The sequence below is a fragment of the Chrysochloris asiatica genome, unplaced genomic scaffold (genome assembly GCF_000296735.1).
Source record: "Chrysochloris asiatica unplaced genomic scaffold, ChrAsi1.0 scaffold00036, whole genome shotgun sequence".
Lineage (NCBI taxonomy): Eukaryota > Metazoa > Chordata > Mammalia > Afrosoricida > Chrysochloridae > Chrysochloris > Chrysochloris asiatica.
In genome coordinates this window covers 2,018,393-2,032,958 of record NW_006408554.1, presented here as the reverse complement: position 1 = coordinate 2,032,958, position 14,566 = coordinate 2,018,393, and the positions used below count along the sequence as shown (strand labels likewise).

At 40.0% G+C, this 14,566-nt stretch overlaps 1 pseudogene; it reads right to left on the bottom strand.

The window, feature by feature from the left end:
• Nucleotides 1–1,489: 1,489 nt before the first annotated feature.
• On the bottom strand, nt 1,490–8,933 carry LOC102824685 (annotated as a pseudogene).
• Nucleotides 8,934–14,566: the final 5,633 nt, after the last annotated feature.

Below are 14,566 nucleotides of genomic sequence, written 5' to 3'. Positions count from 1 at the left end.
CCAAAAGACACCCAGCAAAGCCAATAAGCTGCAGGATGCACACCAAACATACCTCATAGAAACCTCACCAAAAGGGGCAGCTGGGTGGGGAAAGCACTTCTAAAAGATGAGCACATGACCAGCCTACAGACTGCATAGAGAACTCAGGCAGATGGGGTATCCAGTACACCCCAACTCCAGCAAAGTAAAGTTCCAAATCATACAAAATTTCAAAAAACACTTTGTGTATAAGATATTTAAGATTTCTTCAGCACTGACTGATACAAAGTACTCTGAGAGGCAGCAGTTTCAGACGCAGAATATTGTGACAAGATGAATTTTATATGTCAGTGGCAAATCATTCTCTTTTCTGTCTTTTACAAAAGGAGGCATCTGTCTTTTACAAAAGGGGCATCTGCTCCATTCTGTGAGTAGTTAGGGAGTGGAGAGAGGATGGGACAATGATGAGGTCTCAGACAGAGGTCTCACCTTGTCAATTTGTTTAGTCACTTCTGACAAAATTAAAAAAAAAAAATAATAAATCACCTTGCACCAAGATAATTTAAAACCGAAAATCTGAACAGTACTTAAAAAGTTTGCAGTCACAATTCTTGAGTCACCTTTCTGGTTTGGCTGGTGCTTTGTACAGAGCAATGAGGGTTCCCAGAGTTGAGTCTTTCCCTTGGTTTTGTTTGCCTTTCATTTAGTAAGAAAGACAGTCTCGTACTTCTTTCCCTCCTCTATGGAGCTCTGGTAGTGTAGTGGTGCTTATGAGTTGGAATGCTAATCTCACGGATAGCAGTCCGTAAATACCAGAAAGATGAAGTTTTGTGTTCCGGTAAATGTATAGCCTTGGAAACCATATTGCTATTGTTGTTAAGTGCCAGCGAGTCGGTTCTGACCCATGGTGAACCTGTATAGGGTTTCCAAGGAGCGACTGGTGAGCTTGAACTGCTGACCTTGCAGTTGAAACCCACTTTTCAGTCCAGAGCATTAACCTACAGCACCACACCAGGACTCCAGGGAAACCCTCTATAAAGGCACTATGAGTTGAAACTGACTCCACGGCAAATAACAAAATAACAAATGGACAGAGCAGTAAGTATTAAACTGAAAAGCTATTTTCCAAAAGAAAGGGGTTAGATTGCTGCTTCAGAGCTGTGGAGTTATTTGGAATGTTTTATATATGGTACTACAACAAACAAAAGTCTTTGTAAAATGTGTACATCACAACATGCTTTTAAAGACAGTTGCATTCTGCTCGCTTTTTCTTAAAAGTGGTTCCCAAAGGTGCTCAGTGGCTCAGGTGGTAGGGGGTTAGAGACAATTTGGCAGAGGAAGAAAAAAAAAAGAATTATTGCGGGGGAGGGTGGACAGCGAAAGGAGAAAGCAGCCTTCCAGTTAATGATCGGCCCTCAGTTTAAAGGTCAGCTTCTGGCAGGCTGGCCTCAGGCGAATCGGGGTCAATGTGAGGAGCAGTGGCGGACTAGCTCTCTACATCTCTTTCAGGTCAAGCAGTCTGGTCCAGCATCCTTGGTGTACAAAGGAGCTCCTCTTTGGTGCATTTCAGTTTATCTTCCACATGACCAATTGTCTTTTCCAGCTTGGCTATTGATCTCTTAGCAAACTCAGCACGGGTCTCTGCCTCCTTGAGTTTATCAGTAAGAACCTCTTCCTCATATTTGTCTACTTTTGAGAGTACTTTTCTTCAGCAGTACTCAGACACTTCAGGCTCTGGTCCATCAGTCTGATCTCCTCATCCATCTCTTTGCAACTGGACTCTGCCAACTCACCTTGCTCCTCTGTGCGGTCCAGGTTCCCTTCAATAATCACCAATTTACGAGCCATCTCCTCGTACTTTCGATCTGCCTCTTCGTTAGTGTGCTAATCTTAGTAGAGCAGGATTTCCTGGAGTGCCATCTTTTAAGACCCGGTTTTCAGTAACCTACATACCTCTCTCGCTCTCATCAGCAGCTTTCTCTGCCTCCTCCAGCCTTTGCCGGGCAGTGGCCAAGCGCTCCTCAGCTTCTACCAGCTGGTTCAAGAAGGCCACCTCAAACTCGGCCTGTTCCCGCCCAGCTTTCTCACTCTACTTTCCGCTGGCAGCGTTCATCCTTCTCCTTGCAAACTCGGCCCGCTGCTGCAGATGCTGGATCTTGTGCTTCACTGCCTCGATGGTGGTGGTCCCTCCATGGTGCCCAACCAGCTTTTATTTACATTTCCCTTCCTGCCTTCTCCTCTTGGCATAGCAGCCGCTTCTCCACAATATCACTTCTTGATCATATGTTACTTCCATTTCTTTTCTTTTTAAAAAACTTTTTATTGTTAATTGAGTGAAGGTTTACGGACAAAATCGTAGTTTCTACATTCAACAAATCATGCATTTTGTTTCACCTTAATGATTGCAATTGCCTTCATGCAACAACAGTTATCCTACTTTCTCCCTGTGTTTCCTATTTCTATTCCACCCATCTTCTCAAACTTTGTCCTGAGGTAAATGTTGCCCTTTTGATTTTGAATGATTGACCATTCAATGGTGAGCATATCTATCTACTTTGTTGTTGTTAGGTGCTATGCGCAACAGAATGAAACACTGCCTGGTCCTGCGCCAACCTTGTTGCCACACTGCCATCAGTAGCCCATTGATGCTGCGACTCTGCCAATCCATGTCGCTGGGGGTCCTCTCTTTTTCTCTGACTCTCCTCCTTAACAAACATGATATCCTTCTCCAGTGACTGGTCCCGCCTGACAATATGTCCGAAATATGAGAGACTAAGTTTGGCCATCTTGGCCTCCAAGGAGCACTCTGGCTGCACTTCTTCCAACACAGATCTGTTGGTTCTTTTGGCAGCCCATGAACTCTCCTCCAACACCATAACTCAAAAGCATCAATTCTTCTACAGTCTTCCTTATTCATTGTCCAGCTTTCTCATGCATATGAGATTATTGAAAATACCATGGCTTGGGTCAGGCGCACCTTAGTCATCAGGCTGACGTCTTTGCTCTTCAACACTTAGAAGTGGTGAGGATTATTGTTTTCTTTACATTGAGATGTAATCCCTACCGAAGGCTGTGCCAGAGCTCCTATCTATTGCTTGGCTGAAAATTAGGCCACAAGGGTGAGTTCCTTTCCATACCGAAATGTTGGTGGAGGGCCATTGTATTAGTTCCTCCAGTCATTTTCTGACCATAAGCCTGGTCTCCCCGCCCCCCACAATAATTTTGAGTTTTGTTCCACATTTTCTCCTACCCTGTGACTTCTAAGGTCATCCCTCTCAGAACAGTTGGTAGTAGTAGTGGCCTGGCACAATCTAGTTTTTCTGGTCAACCATTTCTTTTTGCTACAGTGATTCTGTGTATTGATTTCATCTTCTTTTGATATTCCCAACATCATTTAATGTTTTGCCCAGATAACACTTCAATGAGCTCGGATGTGGCATTATAGGATAAGCACTGGACTAGTGACAGAAATGTTGGCAGCTCAAACTCACCAGCCACTCTCGGAGTTGCTATGAGTCAGAACAGACTCAGTGGTTCACAACAAAAACAATCCTTCGATATTGTTACCTGAGGGTGCAATGTTTTTCTTCAGTTCTTTCAGCCTGAGAAATGCTGAGCATGTTCTTCCCTTTTGATTTTCTAACTCCAGGTCTTTGCACATTTCATGATAATATTTGACTCTGATTTCTGGAGCTGCCCTTCTGTTCAGTTCTTTTACTTCCTCAGTTCTTTTGGTTGCTTTTGTTTCTTTACAGCCAAGGACAAGTTTCAGATTTTTTCTGACATCCATTTTGGTCTTTTCTATTTTTCCTGTCTTTTCAATGACCTTTTGCTTTCTTCATATATACTGTTCTTCATATCATCCCACAACTCTATGGTCTTCTGTCATCAGTGTCTAGTGCATTAAATCTATTTTTGAGGCAGTCTCTAAATTCAGATGGCATATACCCAAGGTTGGGAGTATGCTGGCTCTGTAGGATAAGCACTGAACTGGGAACCACAAGGTTAGTAGTTGGGGCACACCAACAACTATATGGGGGAAAGATGAGACTTTCTGCTCCCTCAAAGATTTACAACCTTGGAAAACCCTATACATGTTCACTATGAGTTGGAACTTACTCAATGGCACTTACCACCACCAACAGAAAAACCTCAAGGTTGTATTTTTGTTCTCATGGACTTGCTTTAATTTCCTTCAGTTTCAGCTTGTCCATAGTTGATGGTCTGTTACACAGTCTAAACCCTGGCCTTGTTTTGGCTGATGATATTGGGTTTCTCCATCGTCTCTTCCCAAAGATATAGTTAATTTGATTCCTGCATGTTCCATATGGTAAGGTCCAAGTATATAGTCACTCTGTATGTTGTTGAAAAAGGTATTTGCATTAAAGAAGTCACTGGTCTTGCAAAATTCTATCATGGGATCTCCAGCATTGTTTCCATTACCAAGGCCATATTGTCCAACTATCAATACTTTCTGTTTATGTCCAACTTTCACATTCCAATCACCAGTAATTATTAATGCATCTTGACTGCATGTTTGATCGGTTTCAGACTGAGGAAGTTGGTAGAATTCTTCAATTTCATCATTATTGGCTTTAGTGGCTGGTGTATAAATTTGAATAATAGTGGTATTAACTGGTCTTCCATGTAGGTGTAAAGATATTATCCTATCACAGACAGCAGTGTACTTCAATGCGGATCTTGAAAAGCTCTTTCTGATGATGAATACAACACCATTCCTCTTCAGTTTGTTGTTCCCAGCCTAGTAAACCATAAGACTGTCTGACTCAAAATTGCTAGTACCAGTCCATTTCAGCTCACTAATGCATAAGGTATTGATCTTTATGCATTCTATTTCATTTTTGACAACTTACAATTTTCTGAGACTCATACTTTGTACATTCTATGGCCTGATTATTAATGGATGTTTGCAGTTGTTTCTTCTCATTTTGAGTTGTACCACGTAAGCAAATGATGGTCCCAAAAGTATGCTTTATTCATGACATCATGGTCAACTCTTCTTTGAGGAGGCAACTCTTTCCCCATCATATTTTGAGTGACTTACAACTTGAGGGGCTTATCTAACAATGTTCTGCTGCTATTTATAAGGTTTTCAGTGGCTAACCATTCAGAAGTGGTCCACCTCTCTTTCTTCCTAGTCTGATTTAGTCTGGAAGCTCATCTGAAACCTGTCTACCATGGGTGACCTGTTGGTATTTAAAATAGCAGTGGCATAGCTTCTAGCATCACAGCAACACACAAACCACCTCAGTATGACAAACTGACAGACAAGCCTAGACAATAGATAGTGAGAATTTAAGTAGGGTAATAACAGTTGGTATGGGAACCAGAGTACCAATTCAAAAAGCATTATGGATGTAGAATAAATGTTTGTTTGTTAGGTATTTTCAGTCATAGCAACTCCGTATGACAGAGTAGAACTGCCCCACAAGGTTGTTTTGGCTATAATTTTGGAATCTGATGGCCAGGTCTTTCTCCTGTAGAGTGGCCAGGTGAGTTGATATCGTCAACCTTTCAGTTAGCAAGTGCTTAACTGTTGTGCCATGAGGGTTCTTTTTGTAGAGTCAGTAGGATTTGGCAATTGACTAGATATAGCGATGAGACCAATCTAGGAGTTAAAGATGATTCCAAGATTTCAAGAATATGGAGAAAAGAAAACTAAAGTTAATTTTTTATTGTGGTGAAATATATAAAACAAAACATTTATCAACTCAACCATTTTCATCCACACACTTCAATGACATTATGTTCATCATGCTGTGTAACCATCACCACTATCTGTTTTCAACTTTTTCCACACCCTTAATAGTGCCCATTTAGCCAAAGATGATTTTAAAAAATACATATACAACAGAACTACTTGTACCACAAGGGATGGCTTAAACAGAACTTTATTCTCTCACAGTTTAGAAGGCTAGACTAATTTCATGGATCCAGCTCTAGGGGAAGGTTCTCTCTATCTCTGTTCTGTGAGAAGGTCCTTGTCTCCTTTCAACATCTCTGGGTCCCACATTCCTTGGCGGTGTTCATGTGTCTTGGCATCAATCTTCCTCTGGGTCTAGAAGGTTCTTAGCTCAGGGAGCCCAGGTCCACAGGACACACTCTGGTCCTGGCGTTTTTCTTGGAGGTAGTATATCCTACTTTATCTGCTCGTTTCTCTTTCCTATGTCTCATGTAAGATAAAAGGAAACATAGACCACACCTCAGGGAAACTCCCCTTACACTGATTCAAAGCTGTCACCTTGTTGTACCTCACATGCTGCATCTGAGTTGTAATCCTTTTACAACTGATTGGCTGATCACTTCAGATCACATCATGACATTATTACATAACTGTTAAAACACTGAGGACTCAGACAAGTTGCCACATTTTGGGGGGACACAATTCCATTCATGACAGTAGTTAACACATGGAAATTTACACAGGACATTGTAGCAAAGGAATACAGGTAGAGACTATAATTGTTAAAAGGCTGAAGCAGGGTTTTACAATTTCTTTCTTCCGTTACCAGGTCTCCTTTGACTTCAGCCACCTGGCTGGAGTTGTTTGCTATGAAGTTACCTAGTTTTTTATTCCTGAGGGGTCTGAGCTCCTGGTGATCTTACTTCTGGAGGGTTACAGTAATCTTCCATTCAATTTGATGCTGGATCCAGGGGATCCCAGAGCACCGTTTATATACTCCTTTTAACAGGTCTGAAAACAATGACTGGTAGCAGTGAAAACTGGCAGTCACTGCTTCTTCACTTCAAGAAGATCCAGCAGATCGAACTGTCAAGGGAAGGGGTCATCAGGGACTGACAAAATGATCCTTGTTGAATTTTTTGGTTTTGCACTCTTTTCTTAGCCAGTGTCCTAAATTTCAAATGATGAAAGGTGTCAACTCAACTAACATCTTAATTCAAGTTTGGATCAAACTTGAAGGTTGGTTTTACAATTTTTGGAAAACTGAAAACAAAGTACTAGAAAGTCCCTATGATTCTGGTTGCATGCCTGGCAATAAAACTTGGGGATTTGAGCTTGTCTTCATTCTTTAAGCTATTCAGTGCCTTTAAAGCAACTATGTTATTTAAATCTTAAACAATCTCCTAAGAGCACCTTTTTATCATAAAAGCACAGAGACACACAAATAAAGGCTGTTAGATTGGTGCTTTACTAAAATAAAACCATCTTTAAGAATCCACATGGTCCATATTTAATGTAAAGCAAAGAAGAGAAGATAAGGGGGCAGGGAAACTAGAACACTGAAAATGGAACAACCAGAAAATAAAGAGAATGTTGACACATTGTGAAAAATGTAACTAATAGCACTGATCCATTTGTGTGGAAATTATCAAATGGGAACCTAATTTGCTGTGTAGAGTTTCACCAAAAACACAACAAAACTTTTTTTTTTTTAAATAAAAAGAAGCAATTTAACTTCTCACACTTGAATTCATACTGGTCCTCCAAACTGTTCTTTGATAGGTACATTGCAAACATTCAAAACCCTGGTTTCAATGGGCTCTACATTCTCAGAAATAATTTGAATAGCAGTTTCAGCTTCACAAAATGCGGGCATTTAGACTCCCAATTATGAATACTATAGAATCGCTATTCCTTTACGCTGTCACTAGGCAAGATACTGAAAATCAGAGCCTCCTACCCCATTTTCCTGAGGGTTTGTTGCTTGCAATCTCTTTCTTGCTGCTGCATGCTGTCAAGTTGGTTCTGACTCATAGAATAGAGTTTTCAAAGCTGTAAATCTTTACAAGAACAAAAAGCCTCATCTGTTTCCTACAGAGTTGCTGGTGATTTCAAATTGCTAACCTGTGGCCAGCAGCCCAAAGTGTAACCCAGTACAACTCCTTAATAACTCCCTGGTAACAATTTTTGTAAGAATCATGGTTCTTATTTGGAAGCTGAAACCAACTACAGTTGTCTAGGTAGAAGAGGTACATACTGGAAGGGTGAGGAAGGTTCTTTGGTTTTGTGCCTATGCCTTGGTAGTCACAGGCAGGGAGAAGTCTGTTTTTTGGTTTCAATAGTTGGGTGTAGGGACTCTATTGCCATCTGGATTCTAATAATGGGGATTTCCTAAATCCAGGATGGGGATTTCTATGCTGGAGAGATTTTAACAAAACAAAACCAACAAAAACTTCCCACAAATGCCCACTACATTTTCTACTTTATGATTTCTCCTAGATTTTAGAATTTTTGAGTTGACACTTGGGATTTTTCTGAGAAACATTGCTGGCAGATAGTTTTGTTCTTTTCCAATATTTATACCTAATTTAAAAACTTATAACATTATCTGGAAATTTTCAATTAGTACTAAATAGTATATTGATAGGTTAACAGGCAGTCTTTGGTTGATCCTCCTTTTCAATAAAATGTGACAATTTTTGTGTTGTTAAGTGTGTGGTAACTGTTGGTTTGAGATTGCTTTAAAATCATATATGAAATATTTTATTTACATAAGTTGATTTATATGATTTATGTCTTAACATACGAAAACAGTTTAGAAAATGGTTTTTTGTCTGAGTGATGAAACTTTACACAACAGTTTTTCTTAAGAAACTTCATTATCTCTGGGGATTCTGGTACATAAATTAAGTAATCACACCTTCTATTGTTGTTGTTAAATATAGTCAAGTCTATTCCCACTCATAACAACCCTGTATAGACTTTTGAGGGCGTGGCTGGTGGGTTTGAATATATTATGAATATAGGTTTTCATAGATTTACTTACCTTTCAATATAAGAGGGAACTTCAAAAGTTTGTGGAAAAATTACATTATTTTTCAAATCAATTTTCTACGAACTTCTTCAAGTTCCTTGATGAAAGTACATTAATAACCAGTAAATTTGTGCTTTGTGGAGGTAGACAAAGATGTGGAAGTTATAATGATGGCCCTTAGTTACCCTTGAAGTCTGGAAAAGAACTTAGCCCCATGATTCAATTTTCAGCCAAACAATAGATCTATCAGGGGAGCAAGAACACTAGGGAGGTACGTATACCCTAGAATAATCAACCATTTAAAATCAGAACAGCAGCATTTACCCAAGGGCAAAGGTTAGGAGGGCTACGGAAAAAAGAGGGATGGAAACTGGAAAAACAGGGCGGTAGTGGAGTTGTGGGATAGCAATCCATGACATAAACAAAATTTGTATGAGTTGTTGAATGGAAAATTCATCAATGTATCTGCTCTGTAAACTACTACCCAATTCACACATGAAAATCATATGGTTTATGCCAAATTTTAAGACGCATGGTGTCATATTCATTACCATAAAGATCCTTTATCTCTTGAAGTACAATCCTGTGACAGGATAATATCCGTATGCCTATAAAGAAAACAAGCTAATTCAAATTTACATGCCAACCATTAAAATACCAGAGATAATGACACGGAAGATTCTATCAACTTCCTCAGTCTAAAATTGATCAAACATGCAGTCAAAATGTATTGATAATTTACTGGTGATTGGAATGTGAAGGTTGGAAACAGAGAGGAAATGTCAATAGTTGGAATAGATGACCTTGGTGATAGAAATGATGCTGGAGTTCATGTGATAGAATTTTGAAAGGCCAATGACTTTTTTTTTTTAACATTTTTATTATGAGATGAGTGAAAAAGTTTACAGGGCAGATCATCAGTTCTACATCAACACATCATACACCTTGTTTCATTACAATGATTATAATTTCCTCCATGTACCATCAGTTAACAGTATTTCTCTCTATTCATTTTAGCTCTTTTTTAAAAAAACACTCAGGGATATATAATAATTTAAACCACCAAAGGGTACATTCTGCAAGTCTTACTCCTGGCTGCCAGCTCTCAGTCCCTCTCTTTCCATGAAGCTAGAGTCCCGAGCTGCTCCCTCTCTCCATGTCCCCATCTCTGCCTCCGTCTCTGGTGTCGCTGCTTCTCTGGGTAGGGTCCCGCATTCCACTTGTGCTCTTTTCACTTGATGGTCCTAGGGTCCTCTGTTTCTAGGTTGTAAGATTAACTACTCCCCTGTTTTTGTTACAAAACTTCTACCTTTACAATTATGTGCAATTAGTCATGATAACAATTACTCACTATTGAATCATATTCTTATCCCCATCTCATTTTACCAGACCCATCTAGACAAAATGAAAACTAGTCAGTGGGGATTCTTTCTCCCCACCCCCCACACTCCTAAACTAAACTCCCTCTTGAAACCTTGTAAGCCAGTGACTTCGTGCCTTTATCGTGCACGCCCCCTCCCATTTTAGGTAGCCAATATCTAAGTTGCCTGTCCCTATCTACCCTGTATATAGAGGGTATAGCCTTGATACTTGATGTGAAGACTCCTTCCCTCTCTTTTGGAATTTTGAGCTATTACCTCCATGACTTTAGGTCAAGTTCATCAAATTGTAGCAATTTATCCTCATTTCCTTTATCAAAAAAATTAAAAAAAAAAAAATCTTCCTCTAGTTGGGTTCTGATTATTAAGCCATCGAGGCTAGGTCAAATGGACACTATCTGCAAGTTTGGGTGTTCTTGTGCATCTCCCCTCATTTCATGTCAGCTGGATGCTTCACTCTCAGCTCTAGCCCTTTGTGGCTATGTCCTTGTCTGTGGGCTCAGGTGTCCCCAGGTCTCACCACACTTTGGACCAGCCAGCCCTTCCTCTTCTCTCTCTCATCTCCAGGTAAACAGCAGTCTTATGGAATGTAGTTTAACTTAGCCAGTTTCTTCATTGCTGCATTAGCCCCTCTTCCACTCACCAGACCAATGTGGTCGCCAGTAAGATTACATGCCTGCTTATGTGTTCCCTTTTGAGTTTGTCTTAGATGGGGGGTTGTCCTGAAGGGACTTGATTGCTAGCCTTGATGGCTTCCCAGTGAACAACTTGCTTATTCTTGTAATAGCCAACCATACTGCCATTTTTGTTTTATTCATGCTGATCTTTCTTTGAAGATGTATCTTCTGTTCCTCTAGCAAGACCAATGACTTATTCATTGCAAATGTCTTTTAAAAATAACCTAAAACACTACTATACATGGACCTACCAGAAGGAATACACAGAAACCAAATTGACTATATCTGTGGGAAGAGAAGTGGAAAAGGTGATGACTCAGCTATCAGTTGCTCATATGCAAGTTAAGGCTAAAGCTCAAGAAAATTAAAACAAGTCCACAAGAGCCAAATATGACTTTTGATATATCTCTCCTGAAATTAGAGACCATCTCAAGTACAGATTTGATGCATTAGACATTAATGACTGAAGACCAGAAGAGTTGTGGAATATCAAGAACATCAGAAAGAAGAAAGCAAAAGGTCATTAAGAGGACAAGAAATAAAGAAAAGACCAAAATGGATATTAGAAGAGACTTTGAAACTTGCTCTGAGCATACAGATGCTGGGGGTGGGGGTGGGGGTAAGAGGAAGGAAGAAATGAAGAAATGAGAAGGTCAAGGAGATGAATACAAAATTTCAAAGGGCAGCTTGAGACAACAAAGTCAAATGTGCAAAGACCTGGAGTTAGAAAAACTAAAGGGAAGAATATTTTCAGCATTTCTCAAGATAAACAAACTGAGAAAACTTCAATCCATGACTTGCAATATTGAAGGGTTCTATGGAGTCCTGGTGTGGCGCTGTTGGTTATTGTGCCAGACTGCAAAGCTGTTTGAACTGCAAAGTTGGCAGTTCAAGTTCACCAGCTGCTCCTCGGAAGCCCTATACAAGGTTGCTATGGGTCAAAGTTGACTCGATGGCACTTCACAATACAACAATGGGCAAAATAATTGAATGATGCAGAAAGCATCAAAAGATGGAAGGAATACAGAGTTACTGTACCAAAAAGAAATGGTCGATGTTCAACCATTTCAAGAGCTGGAATATGATCAAGAGTCAATGGCAATGAAGGAAGAAGTGCAAGGTGCACTGAAGGCATTGGCAAAGAACAAGGCTTGGGAAACTGATGGAATATAAATTGAAAAATTTCAATAAACTGATGCACACTTGAGGCATTCACTCATCTATGCCAAGAAACTTGGAAGACAGCTACCTGGCCAACTGATTAGAAGAGATCTATGCTTGCACCCATTCCCAAGAGAGGTGACCGAATGGAATGCAGAAATCATTGAACAATACCATTAATATGAGTAAAATTTTGCTGAATTTAAAATCAGCTGCAACAGTACATCAACAGGGAACTGCCAGAAACTCGTCAGATTCAGAAGAGGATGTGCAACGAGAGATATCACTGCTGACAGTAGATGGATCTTGGCTGAAAAGCAGAGAATACCAGAAAGATGTTTACTTGTGCTTTATTGATTTTGCAAAAGCTTTGGACAGTGTGGATCATGACAAGTTATGGATAACACTGTGAAGAATGGGTATTCCAGAACGTTTAATTGTGCTCATGCGAAACCTGTTCATAGGCAGTTGTTGGAACAGAACAAGGGGATCCTGAATATTTTAAAATCAGGAAAGATGTGTGCCAGGGTTGTATTCTTTCACTATACTTATTCAGTTTATATACTGAGCAAATAATCTGAGAAGCTGGATTATATGAAGAGCATGGCACAGGATTGAAGGAAGACTCATTAACAACTTGCAATATGCAGATGATACAAATTTGCTTGCTGAAAATGAAGAGGACTTAAAAACCAAAGTCCTCAACACTGTACCAGTAAGTAAGGTCATGAAAAATGGAGAAAAGATTGAAATTGCCAAAAGACTTCGTTTTGCTTGGATTCACTATCAACACTCATGGAAGCAGCAGTCATGAAATCAAATGACATATTGTATTAGGCAAATGTGTACAGACCTCTGTGTTTAAGAGCAAAGATGTCAGCCAAGTCATGATATTTTCAATAGTCTCATATACATATGAAAGTTGAAGAATGAGTAAGGGAGACTTTAGAAGAATTGATGCATTTGTTATGGTGTTAAACAAAAATGTTCAAAGTACCATGAACTACCAGAAGAATAACCACATCTGTGTTGGATGAAGTACAACTAAGAAAGCTCCTTAGAAGCCAGATGGCGAGACTTCTGACATGTTAACAGAAGGGTCAAGTCCTTGGAGAAGGACATCATCCTAGGTAAAATAAAGGGTCAGTGAAAAAGAGGAAGACCCCCAACTAGATGGTACAGTGGCAGCAGCAATGGACTCAAGCAAGTGTTAACAATTGTGAGGATGGTTCAGGGCTGGGCAGTGTTTCGTGCTGTTGTGCAAGGGGTCACTGTGAGTTGTAATTGATTTGACAGCACGTAACAGCTACACGAGAAAACCCAGTACCCTTATTCCCCCAGCTTCTGATAGCCATCAATTTGCATTGCATCTCTATAGGTTTACCTACTCTGGATATCATATAAATGTAATCATACATATGGCTTTGTATCTCTGGTTTCTTCACTTACTACATTTCCAAAGTTCATCCATGTTCCAGTATTTTTTCTTAAAACTGGATCCTGGTGTTGCTCTGTAGGATTAAGCACTGGACTGCTACAAACGAAGTTGGCAGTTCAAACACACCAGCCACTCCTGGGAAACCCTATACAAGGTCCCTGAGTCAGAACCAACTTGATGGCACTTGACAATTCCTTTTTGGGCTCTTTGGTGGCACTGTAGGATAAGCACTGGACTGAAAGGTGACTTCTAACTGCTCTTTGGGAGAAATATGAGTCTTTCTGCTCCCAGATTTACAGCCTTGGAAACCCAAAAGTCGGAATCTACTTGATGGCACAATTGGGTTTGATTTATTTTTTATGGCTATTTTATTATTTCATGTATGTGTACAGTGGTGGTGGTGATTTTGCCATATCACTATTTGCTTACTCATTCATTGGTTGATGGCTATTTGGATTATTTCTACCTTTTTAGCTATTACGAATAATGTTGTCATAAATATTCATGTACAAAAACATTCATTTATTTTCTGGTAGAAGATGCATAGAAATGGAATTGCCATGAGTTAACCCGGCTTTGCCATGACTCGTGATAGCTTGGCAGTCATGTCGTAGTCATCCCTCCATGATGGGACCTGATATAGTCACTGCCATGATGCTACGTCACGAGCAGCCAATCAAATGACAGAGAGTTTCCTTAGGTGTGTGGCCTGCTTCCAATATATGAAAAGACTTCAAAAAGTTTATGGAGAAAATGGAATGATAAGAAAATGGATTTTTTCCCACAAATTTTTTGAAGCCCCACCATATATATACATATATATATTCTGACAAAGCTCTATTGCTTTTTGCTGGATCTGAACTCTGGTTCTTAGGGCTTGAGTCAATGGCCTGCTATTCCTGGGAGTCATTAGCCTACAGCTTGCCATCTTACCTGCTGATCTTGGATTTGCTTGTGAAGCCAGCAGCCTGCTGTCTGATTTGAGTATCTGGGTTCCTCAGCTCCTGCAGCTAATCAGCCCCTGCAGGGGAGGCTTCCATCCTTACAGTTGACCCATGGACTTAGAACCTGCAGACCTCTACAACCACGTGAGTAATTTCCTTGCAACTAATCTCTCCATATATATAAGCTTCACTGGTTTTGCTTCTCTAAAAACCCTAGTCTGACACTGTCAAATGCTAATTGTTTAATGTC